Below are 12,592 nucleotides of genomic sequence, written 5' to 3'. Positions count from 1 at the left end.
ATTTGCCAGAATAGGACAAGGGCAGACTGTTTAGTAATTCAGCCTTCTAAGAAGACAGTGTCTTATGAATCATATGGGAACAGTGTCATAAACTTTGCTTATGGAACATAGTTGTTTATAGAGCATATAGTTCCTCAGGGGTTACAAAACTTTATAGGAATATGACTGTCTACATTATTAGTACCAGGGGGATGTCAGTAGTTACAGGAAATGGGCAGAACCTGAGTGGGGAGCTGCTAGACTGCTTTTAGTTAGGAGAACTGATTTTCTATGACGTTCTGCTTTAGTACAATTCCATGAATCTCTCTTCGACACATCACACACATCTTATCTCTCAGTAAGTCCTGAATACTCTGCTTCCAAATAGCTCAGATCCTCTCTTTTCCTTTTGCGTCAACTATCATAGTCCAAGCCACCGTCATCTCTCAGGCAGACTTCAATGGCTGCTTATGCTTGCTCTCTTACCCCCTCTCTTCTATTTTGCATGTAGCAGCCGTCTCAGTGCAATCTGAGGAGCAGATTTAGAGCAGGCGATTTAGATCATAACATTGAAGCTTCATGTTGAAGATGGCAGATCAAGAAGACAGAGCATGGATTCCTAAACCATTATATTGTGTCTGCACTGCTTATTCTCAGAGAAAGAATCAAATTTAAATTTTATTTAAGCCACTGTTCAAGAGGGTTTTGTGGCAGCTGATAAGCCTAACTGCTTCCAAGACACACTCTGTTGGAGGTAATGTGCTCCACCGATGGGCAAACCTTTTGCATCTTCCCTACCTTCTCTAGAAGCTCCTGTAGACATGGCAGTTCTCACCAAAGGGGAATATAGATTCGAGGTAGGATTTCAGAAGAGCAAGGCGGAAATACCCAATTTCTGAGGAGATACGAACTTCAAAGGAGAGAAACGGATTCTCGGGTAATGTGTATCTGCTGTCCCCCCAAGATTATTTGTTTCTAGAAGGCAGGGATTCTATCACATCCAACCCTACAGGACCAAAAGTGTCTTGAGAATAGTAGGTATGTAATCAGATTTCTATGATTGTAACAAAATACCTGCGATGATCAATTTAAAAAGAGAAATGCTTTATTTTGGCTTGTAGTTTTAGAGGTTTCTCTCCATCATCACTTATCCTGTGGCTTTTGGGACTGTGGCGAGGCAGTACAGTGGAAGACCTGTCCTCATGGCCAGAGAAGAAATAGAAGAAAAAGGCTGGGGTCCCAGTGTCCATCCAGGGCATGCCCCTAGTGTTCCAAAGACCTCTCACTAGGCCCCATTTGTTAAAGGTTCCACAAACCCCCAAGAGTGCCACCACAAATTGGGATTAGGCCTTTAACGGGGAGAACTTTGTCAGTAGGTTGCTCATAATGAATAAAGACCCTTCTGAGATGTAGCCATCCCTCTGAGCACAGCCTGAGCATGGCCTTTCTTCTTCTCAGTGATAATTATGAATATTTCACCCAATCAACTATAGTCCGTACACTTAATATTAAATCTCAAGGCAAAGTAGACTGCATTGTTTTGTTTATATATGAGCTACAGCAGTACCATGTGAAATTAAGTGCCTGATAAATGCATTCAGAAGGTACTGATAACAATGTATTCCACATTGGCTCACATTAAGTTTTTAAAAGTCTAAGCATAATGCAGTAAAAAATACCTAGATTGCATTTAACTGTTATCAACAATATGAGAGCCAATACCATGTTACATTTGGTATCATGATATGATAGGCACAGTGAAATTAGTTTAGAAAGAAATTCATTCAATAAGTGTGTATGAGAATAAGTCATGTTTTGTGATTACTCTTCAGAGATACTATCAATCACTCTAGGAAAAAAGTACAAACACTTTTGCTAGCTCACACATTTTTCTGAGCCTGCATTAAAAGTAAACATAGCCTTCTGCTATTTCAAATAGTACAAATTGGGTGGGGAAAAGGCAGTGGGAAGAAGGGAAGGAATGGGACATTCATTTACAGCTCCTGCTCAGTTGGCTCTGAAGTACTAGAAAGGCCACTAGGAGTTCTATTGCATTAAGACAGCCTGAGCTGTTACAACATATTATTAACAGGTCTTTGGAAATAATGAAGTTGTCTGAAGTGGTAAGGGTTGGATGGTCCAGTAGTTGTTCAGTGCAAGAAGCTGAAGGACACAAAAAAAGAGGGATCAAAAACACAACAACAGTCCAAGACAAAAGGTGGAATTTCCCTGGAGAATCACTGGTGTGAATCTGCAGTGGAAGGCAGAAGAAACTCATCTGATGTCCACAGGTGATGGATGTCCCTGCTCAAGCAGAATAAAGCTTTTCAAATGCAAGCCAACTTCCTGCTTTCTTTCCCTTTTATTCCATCCAGGCTACAAGCCTATTGGATAGTCTCACCCACAATCAGGGTGGGTTTTCCCTCCTCAATTTTCTGGCCTCCTTGCCAATCACCTATAGACACACCCAAAAGTGTGCTTAATTAATCTGCTAGGCATTTCTCCAACTATAAAGCTGACATCTCATGATTAATAGTCACAATTCCGTCCTTGTCCACCTGACTACCAGACACATCCCCGCAAAGCATACTTAATCTTTACATAAAAACAGTATCAGTTTCATAACTTCCTCTGACATAATAGAACTATCCTGCATGTAACTGGAAAGGCATTAAGTCCTGCCCCAGAATAGGAAGCAAATTTTCCTTGGGTGATACTTACTCTTCTCTTGATATTACATAAATTACAATGTAGATTTAACAATGCTTAAATATAGAGATTAAGTTGACCCAGTGCTATGTTACACGATGTAGGAATACAAAGAAAGAAAACAAAGATAACACAGGTTTAGTTTCCTCAGACAAAGATGGAGAGGCCAACACCACAGATGCCTCTGCCACTAAGAGTGAAGAAATCTCTTCTCTCTGGCAAAAAAAAATAATAATCTCATCAGAATTTAGGAGTTCCAAGTCTCCAGCCTCATCTGGTTCCTCCCAAAAATCTCCATCCCAATCTTCAAGATTCAATTCTTTTCAGATCAGTGTCCTCACTTTAACTACTATCGGGCAGACATATGGCTACAGAGGATGCTAGGATGGCTAGAAGTCACCATACCTCAGAGCAAAGAGGTCCATGGCAGAAGGAATTGTGAAATAAATTCAGCCTGCTTTGGAAAACAATCTCTTGAGCTGGTTTCAGAGAGGCAAACAAGAAGGGTGGTGTCTAAAAGAAGCAAAGACTATTTTTGTCTGGCACATATCACTAGCCAACATCTCTGAGGTGTAACTGTAACCTAGTCAGTCCTGGGGACATAGGCTTCTTTGCGTGTTTTCCCTTCCCTCAGGCTGAGAAAGAGGTTCCTTCCCTGTGCTGCAGATTAATCTCCCCACCCTACCAGGTCTCTTTAGATCTCCTCCATCTGACATCACTCTTTCTCAACTCTGAACTTTCAAACACTTCCTTCCCTTGGACCTACCTTTAACATATCAACGCGTTTGAATCTCTCCCGTTTTAGGAAACAAAACCAGACAAATACTTCTTAGACCCCACTTCCTTTGCTAATTGCTCCAATTTCTCTCTTTTTTTTCCAGATTAAAAAGGCTTCTATCTCCCATCTCTACTTTCTTGGCTCACCTTACCTACTTTGATCTGTGTAGTACTGACATGTTGGCTATATAAGCCAGCAGATTTAACAGTGTGGTAATGACCTCCATGGTCTGCAGGGCTCACAGGAAGGCTTACTTGTTCTGGTTGGCTCTGACTCGGTTCCATGCTGGCCACGTCAGCGCTTGGGTGATTGGATCAGCCCCTATCTGGAATACTGAAGGAGGAAGAGAAAATGGCAAACCACACACCCCTCTTCACATTGCTCCTGGGTGGTGAGACTCATTACACCCTCTCAGTCCACATTTCATGGCTAAAGCAACTCTCAGGGCTGCCTGACAGGAAAGTGGAAGAGGGTTAGGCTTTGCACATGGCTAAACAACATGTACCTCTGGTGGTGAGAAAAGTTGCTCCTTCATTCGCTAAATAAACACTTAACAACAAAACAATAAATACTTGCCAAGACCCTACTATGTGCCTGGCACTAGACTTTGCTCTGAGAACAGACTCTCATAAGACAGACCTCTGCTCTCATAGGCACGACAGTGTAGGAGTTTCTACCAGGTGGCCTTGGCTTTTCTTACTGGCCCAGGAGATTACATCATCTTCTGAGAGAGAGGAAATTGTATGGAGGGAGGAGTTTGAGGACAGACATAAATACTTCAAATAACCACTGAGCAAAATGGGAAAGGAGGCTGAATCAGGGGAATAAAAGGATTGTGGATGGCATGACATGTCTTGCTGTGGATAGCTAATTCACAGCTGGGTGCCACTTCCTAACACTGCATAGTAACAACAAGAAAAAAACAAGGATCTGGCAGCTGGAGGGCTAGGAGTCAGAGGAGAGCCTGACAGGGTCCGGGTCAGGCGGTGAAGAAGAATCAAGTCATATGAGAAAATGCTGGGCCAGAGACCAAGGTTTGGAGAACAAAAGTTAGGAAGGTCCAGAAGGGAGTGAGTGAATTTAAGGAGCAGGAGGTGTTGACCAAGAAATGCACTGCCGGGGTCAAGGTTTCACAGGTAGAGCAGGACTTGGTCCACAGGTGTGGTGGGCACAGACCCTGGGTGAGGGCTGGCCAGTCTTTGTCCAAGCCTCAGTTGGCCTCAGAATTCATCCCTAGAGATAGAGGTTACAGCCACATGCAATGTGATTTTGATCTCACAATCAAATGCTGAGATCACAGTCATTTCTTAGCTGCTTTGAAAAGGAATGGAGGACAATGGAGCATTTCTTTTGAAGTCCTCAGTGCTTCTTTATAGAGTAGCATGCACGTGCCAGGGGTTTATACATTCTTCTTAAATGGAGTCATATTGGGAGTAGTTCCTTTCCTGATTTCTCCTCAACAGCAGGGATTTTCAGGCTCTTTCTGGCATTGGGGTTTAGTAAACATTCAGTATACTCAAGAATAGCCTTTCTCTGAACAGGTTACAATAGTGCTCCTCTCCAAATCACATGAAGTGAGATGGAAACAATAAAAAGTGCAAATGGAAACATAAGAAAACAAGGTGGGAGGAGGCGGGAAATTTAAAATCATTTCGAGACGGGCTGGGGATTTAGTTCAGTGGTTCCGGCACCTGCCTTGCAAGCGCAAGGACCTGAGTTCAATCCCTAGTACCCCCCCAAAAAAAAAACATTTTGAGAAGAAAGGTCTTTTTGGTTCACTTTTATTAAGATAGAATTCATATATAAGTCAGCAACTCTAACTATAGAACTCAATGAACATTGACATATGTATGCACTTGTATAATTAGATTTCCATCACCCCAAAAAGTTTCCTCATAACCCATTTGCAGTCAATCTGCTTCCCCTAAACGGAGCCTCTGGAGCTTACTGATCTATGGCCTTGCACAGTAGTTTTGCCTTTTCTAGAATTTTATATAAATGAAATCATACAGCACGTAGCTTTTCACACTGAGCTTCTTCAGGAAAACCAGTCATATGTGAAGAATATGAATATGACTTATGAGCTGGGGAAAGGCAAGGAAAATATAGGTTTCCCAGTATTTACCCATTTGGCTTCATCCTAAAACTGCCTAGGAAAAATCAGGTTTTGTGCACTAGTTACATTTTTCTAACACTCACTAAAAATATACAATAATTAAAATTAAAATTATACAATCATTAAAATATGTATTTGGGTACCATTAGTATTCATTTTATACAGACTAGTGATTAATGTACTTCACTCAGGAAAAACACTAGAAGATCTTGACTTTTCTTGTAACTCCTAACAGTTTTATTCTCTCGGGTATTGGTCTTAGTCATTGGAGAAATTTATAATGATGACAACTGGATCCCCACATATAATATCATCATGCACATTTACCCTTGTCTTACAGATGAATTTAAAATTTTTGTTTTAGTTTTCTGCCTTTATTTCCTATTTTATTTAGTTGGCATTTGAAAATTTTGTTTAGATATACCAGGAAAAAAACCCACATTTAATAGAGACAGAGAAATTAAGACTTATTGTCCAGTATACACAGAATGGGAAGATGTCTTGAAGGGTGTTGGATTTGCAGAAGAATTTAACATCAGATAAATGATCACCTAACCCGGTGTTGCCAGCATATCAGGAAAATGTAGCCCAGAGACTTTGAAGACTGAAAAAAGGCACAAGAACATTTTGCAGTCAAATGTCTGTCTGTGGATGATCTGCACATGGTCATTCTTGCTGCACTGTTCATTTCACTCTGTCTGTAGTTTTACACCAAGACCCTGCAGCTTTTTGTGTCTTCTGTGTGGTTGCAGAGGGCTCAACATACTGAGTCAGAGTGACTGCACTGAAAAACCACTGGATTCATGAAGGCCTACATATTTCTGTAGCTGAGGCCTTTTCCTAGGAAATTAGAACACTGTGAGGTTCCCAGAGCGCCTTGGAAATGTGCATAAGAAAAAAACCTAAGTTTAATTTTTTAAAAGCTCTCTTTTACATTCATCGTTGTGATAGTTGTGGCTAAGCAGCGAATCTAGGGATTACAAAGGGAGCTGGACAGGGCCTTATCAGGGCTTGCAGGTATGTGAGTTCTACTACACCTGCTTCTCCCCTGTTTCTTTCTACCAAGGCAAAATCACAGCAGATTGGAAGAGGAGGCAACTATGAAATAGCAAAGTGTAGCAGAGGCTAACTGGAGGTGTGTAGAAGGCAGGAGTGGAGCACTGACACCTACTTTCAGATCACGGGTTACAGGTTTTCACAGCACTCTGCGGCCCCATTTGCTGTACTTGATTGGCTCGTAGGAATGCTAGAAACTCCAGAACTGTGATGTCGGGGTGACTCATGAGGAAGATTCTCAGCTTTTATCTGCTATAAAATAAAGACACTAACTACTGTCTCACATTGTGTCTCAGGAGAGGTCATTTCAAGGTGAAATCTTGGTATTATATTCCGTGATAATCTCATAGTTCTAAATTCCAGTTAATTCAAAATTAGAGTCTGGTATAAGCACTTAGTTACTTTAAAACATGCCTAATTCTATCTTTAGTCAATGTGACTTTCCCATCATAACATGAATTGTGTGTTAATTAGCTTTCCATTTCTGTGACAAAATACCCAAGATAATCAACTTTGAAGATTTATTTTTTGCTCACTGTTTCCGTGGATTCGGTCCATGGTCACATGGCCCTGTTGCCTTGGGCCTGTGGCTGCACAGGGCATCATGGCAGAAGCACATGGCAGATAAGGCCAATCAACTTATAGTGGCTAGCAAGGGGAGGAGAGAGAGAAAAAGGGCTGGGGTCCTGATATCCCCCAATGGTGACTTCCACCAGCTTGGCTGCACCTCTTAAAGGTTCTACTGTCTCCCAGCATCACTCAGGCTGACATCCAAGTCTTTAGCATACAAACTTTTTTTTTTTTTAATTTTTTTTTTTATTGAGTTTATTGGTACATTTAGGGATACAGTACAGTTACATTCATTGTTGGGATCATGTACCTTTACATGGCAAGTCTTGATTCTCATTTTTTTCCCCTTACCTCTGCCCTCCCTTCACCCCCTCCTCCCCTCCCCATCTACAAACACTTTATTTTCATCTTTTCATTCTCTCACATTTTTTTCTTTTCCCTTTTTGTTCTTCCCCTACGTATCACACCTTCCCTACACCTTTAGCTCCTTTCCTCCCATTTCTAAATGTCAGTAATCTTATTAGAATCTTATGCATTGTTGCAGAATATTCACACCAGGGAAACTATTTGGTATTTACACATGTGGGACTTATTTATTTCACTTAGGAGTATATCTTCAATATGTATCCATTTTCCTATGAATGAATCTATTCTCTCGCTCTTTATGGCTGAGTAATATTCCATTTTATAGAAAAACCACAACTTCTTTATCCAGTTTCCAACGGATGGGCAAATAGGTTGTTTCCAAGATTTAGCTATTACAAACTGTGCCGCTATAAACATGGGTGCACATACTTCTCTGTGATATGATTCTTTTAGTTCTCTTGGAAAGATACCCAACAGAGGGATGGCTGGGTCAAATGGAACCTCCAGTCCAAGCTCTTTGAGGTATCTCCATATTGATTTCCATAGTGGTTGCACTAGTCTGCACTCCCACCAACAATGGAGGAGGGTTCCTTTCTCCCCACAACCCCGCCAACATTTGTTATTGTGTGATTTCTTGATAGCAGCCATTCTTTGTGGGGTGAGGTGGAATCTCAGTGTTGTTTTCATCTGCATCTCTCGAATGACCAGTGATGTGGAACATTTTTTCATATATTTTCTTGCTGCTTTCACTTCTTTGTATGAGAAATGTCTGTTCATTTCGGATGCCCATTTTTGGATCGGGTCTTTATATTTGGGGGGACTGATTGTTTTGAGTTCTTTATATATCCTTGATAATAGTCCTTTGTCTGAGGTACAGCTGGTAAAAATTTTTTCCCACATTGTAGATTGTCTCTTAGTTCTGCTAATGGTTTCTTTTGAAGTACAGAAGCTTTTTAGTAAGATGAGATCCCAGTTGTTGATTCTTTCTGCTAGTTCCCGTGCTACTGAGGATTTGTTCATAAAGTCTTTTCCTATACCAATGTCTTCCAGAGTTCTGCCTAACTTACTTTCCAGCAAGTTTAATGTTTCTGTTTTAATATTTAGATCTTTAATCCATTTGGATTTTAATTTAGTGCATGGCGAAAGATAAGGGTCTAATTTTAATCTGTGACAGGTTGATATCCAGTTTTTCCAACACCATTTATTAAAGAGGCTATCTTTCCTCCACTGAGGATGGTGAGCTCCTTTGTCGAAGATGAGGTAGCTGAGTACATCTGCATTTGTTTTTGTGTCTTCCAGTCTGTTCCATTGATCCTCAGGCCTATTTCTTTGCCAGTACCATGCTGATTTTATCACAGTGGCTTTGTAGTATAGTTTCAAATTGGGAATTGTTACACCTGGTGCCATGTGACTGTTGCCTATAATGGCTTTTGCTATTCTAGGTCTCTTGTGGTTCCAAATGAATTTTTGGATTCTTTTTTCTAGTTCTGTGAAATATAGTGTTGGAATTTCAATTGGCATTGCATTGAATGTATATAGCAGTTTCGGTAGTATGGCCATTTTCACTATGTTGATTCTTCCTACCCAGGAGCAGGGGATATCTTTCCATTTTTTTATATCCTCTTCGATTTCTTTTTTCAGAGTGCTGTAGTTTTCAGTGTAGAGATCTTTTGTTTCTTTTGTTAGATTGATTCCTAGATACTTCATTTTTTTGGATGCTATTGTAAAAGGAATTTTTTCCCTTATTTCTCTTTCTGTCTGTCTGTTATTTGTGTATAGAAAGGCTATTGATTTTTGGGTATTCACCTTGTATCCAGATACTTTACTGAATCTGTCAATTAAGTCTAGAAGTTTTTTGGTGGAGTTTTTTGGATCTTCAATGTAGAGTATCATATCATCAGCAAATAATGATAGTTTAACTTCTTCCTTTCCTATCTTTATTGCTTTAATTTCTTTCTCTTGTCTAATTGCTGTGGCTAATGTTTCCAGAACTATATTGAAGAGAAGTGGTGATAGTGGGCATCCTTGTCTTGTTCCTGATTTTAACATGAAGGTTTTCAGTTTTTGGCCATTCAATATGATGTTGGCTGATGGTTTTTCATAAATAGCCTTTATTAAATTGAGGTATAGACCATCTATTCCAATTTTTTGCAGGGTTTTTATCATGAATGGGTGTTGAATTTTATCAAATGCTTTTTCTGCATCTATTGAAAGGATCATATGGTTTTTGTCCTTGACTTTGTTAATATAATGTATTACATTCACTGACTTTCGTATAGCATACAAACTTTTAAGGGGACATTTAAGAGCCAAATCATAACAACAGCAAGTCATCTTTTCCTCCAAAGATTGCTGTTGGGGATTGAAGTAAACAGGGCCTTATTCCTGTGTTTAACAAGCAATGTCAGTTCACCTGCAATGTTGACATCTTTTACTTGCACTGACAGTGAGCTTTTTCATTTCAAAACCACAAATTCAACTCAAAGATTGCAGGATTAAAAATTGCCTTTAAAAGAAATGCTACTGCAAACAAAGTCCACTTTGTAATTAGAACCCTATATTTCTGTATGAAACAGCACATAACAATGGTCATTTGTAGACAAGTGGATTCCAGGAAATTAAACAAATTTTATCCTGTAAGTAAAGCAGGTTATATAAATTTTAAATGAAGAAAAAAAAACCCATACAATTAAGAGGGGCCAAAAGGATCGTTTTTCCTTCTTTGAATTGTGTTGCTTAAACTAATATAACAAATTATTCCAAAATCAAATTTTTAAAAAATATCTTAATGATTTAAATGTTTTAATTGGAGTGATTTTCCCTATAAAACACAGGATCAACCAAACCAACAAGAAAAACAAAACCTCTTGTTTCAAAGCTCTTTGTTGAAAACAAATTCTAAATGTGTATTTACTACCTTGGTGAATGCATGACGGTCTCTCACACACATTTGCCCTGGAATGGATCTACTCAGAAAAAGGGCAGAATAGGCATGGATTTCAAGACATAGTCTGGATCTAAGTGAGAAGTCCCAGCCACACTTCCACTCTCCTTGTGGTCAGGCTCTCAACACACACGTCCCACCATCCCCACCACCAGGAAAAAATGAGACTTGTAACCGAAGGCCAGGCTATACAGACAGGCTGCACCTGTTTTCACTAAATGGTTTGTTTTTTTTTTCCGGATTTCTTGTATCCGATAAGAACCTAAGCCTCAAAAAAATTTTTTTAAATTCTAAGCTACTGAACTTGCAATGGGAATCTCTGTTTATGCAAATAGGCAAGCTTGTATGATAACTGGGGCCAAGCCTGCTAGCGTGTGCCCATATTCCCAGCACTCTGAGAGGCTGAGGCAGGGGGATACCAAGTTCCAGCTCAGCAAGTGCAATTTAGCAGGACTCTATCTCAGAACTGAGCAAGCTCATGGTCTCGCGGTATGTGGGTAAGGTCATCAGACGTTATTTTGCTCTTTTTAGAGTTGCCAACTGTTTCCTAGGATTTAACGATGATAGTCAGTCTCCCACCCTGCCAGACTTGGGCTGGGCAGCGGTTGCCTCTTACTTCCCAGCACGTTTGATTCATTTTGGTCTTGTTACCCTTTGTCTAAGAGCACCGAATTTGGCCTCTGTCTTTTGATCAATCCTGTTTTTTTCCAAGAAAGTCAAAACATCCTTCAAAGGATCAAAGAACTGAGCTCCAGAAGTTGCCGGGAAGGCGGAGTCCATGCGTCTGATTAAGGGGGACTTGGGTCTCAGCCATGCGCAATGGCTCATGCCTGCAATCCCTGCATTCTGGGAGGCTGAGGCAGGAGGATGGAAAGTTCGAGCTCAGTGTGGGCCATGGAGCGGACCCAGTCTCAAAATGGAAAGTTCTTCAGCGGGCTAAGGACGTATTTCCGTGCGATGACCGAGTTCGATGCTCAGTAGCACATAAAAATAAAAATAAAGAGTATATCTTCAATATGTATCCATTTTTTACTTTATTATTTGATTATATTCACTGTAGAAAATGCATAGATGCGGAAATATGTAAAGAAAATAAAAAATTATCCAGCATCCCTTCAAATATAACAGATTTTATATATTTCCTTCTAGTTTTTTGTACATTTGCATGGCATTTTAAAACAAAACTAGTATTGTAAAATGCTTTACAATTTAAACAATTTTTATTACATAGCAACCATTTCTTTAGGACATTATCTGAAAATATGACATTCAGTTGACTGCTTCACAATCAAATCATAAATAAAACATGGCACACCTCCAACTGTTGGATATTCAGATTGTTTTGATACTCGCTATTATAACTAACACTAATAAAACCTTCTCTTTATACATAGTTCTTTGCATGTATTCTGGCACATTTTTAAAGAGAAATTCCTAAAAGGGATCCATACTCCTAAGTGAAATAAACAAGGCACACATGTGTAAATACCGAATAGTTTCCCTGGTGTGAATAATCTGCAATAATACAGAAGATCCTAATAAAATTAGTGACATTGAGAAATGGGAAGGAGCTAAAGGTGTAGGGAAGGTGGGACGGGTAGGGGAAGGGTAAAAAGGTAAAAGAAAAAAATGTGAGATAATGAAAAGATGGAAATAAAGTGGTTGTAGATGGGCAGGGGAGGAGGGGGTGAAGGGAGGGCAGGGACAAGGGGAAAAAATGAGAACCAAGACCTGTCATGTAGAGGTACAAGATCCCAATAATGAATGTAACTGTACTGTATCCCTAAAATGTACCAATAAACTCAATTAAAGCTGAAAAAAAATAAAAATAAAAATAAGCTGGCAGGTGCGGTGCCACTGAGCTAAATTCCCGGACCTCTCGGATTTTCAAGAGGGCGAGGGGGATAAGGAGTGACCACTGGGACGAGGGCCACAGACTCCATCCTTCATCCCGGCGGAAGACAAGGGTGACTCTGGCGTGCGGCCCGGGAGCGCGGACGGCTCCGCGGTGTGGCGCGACCCCAGGACTCCAGGAGCGAGGCCCCGACGGGTCAGCCGGGAAGAAGGGCCCAGG

This window comes from Fukomys damarensis, unplaced genomic scaffold (assembly GCF_012274545.1).
Source record: "Fukomys damarensis isolate Sample0158 unplaced genomic scaffold, DMR_v1.0_HiC HiC_scaffold_4, whole genome shotgun sequence".
Taxonomy (NCBI): Eukaryota; Metazoa; Chordata; class Mammalia; order Rodentia; family Bathyergidae; genus Fukomys; species Fukomys damarensis.
This window is presented reverse-complemented; position numbering follows the sequence as displayed.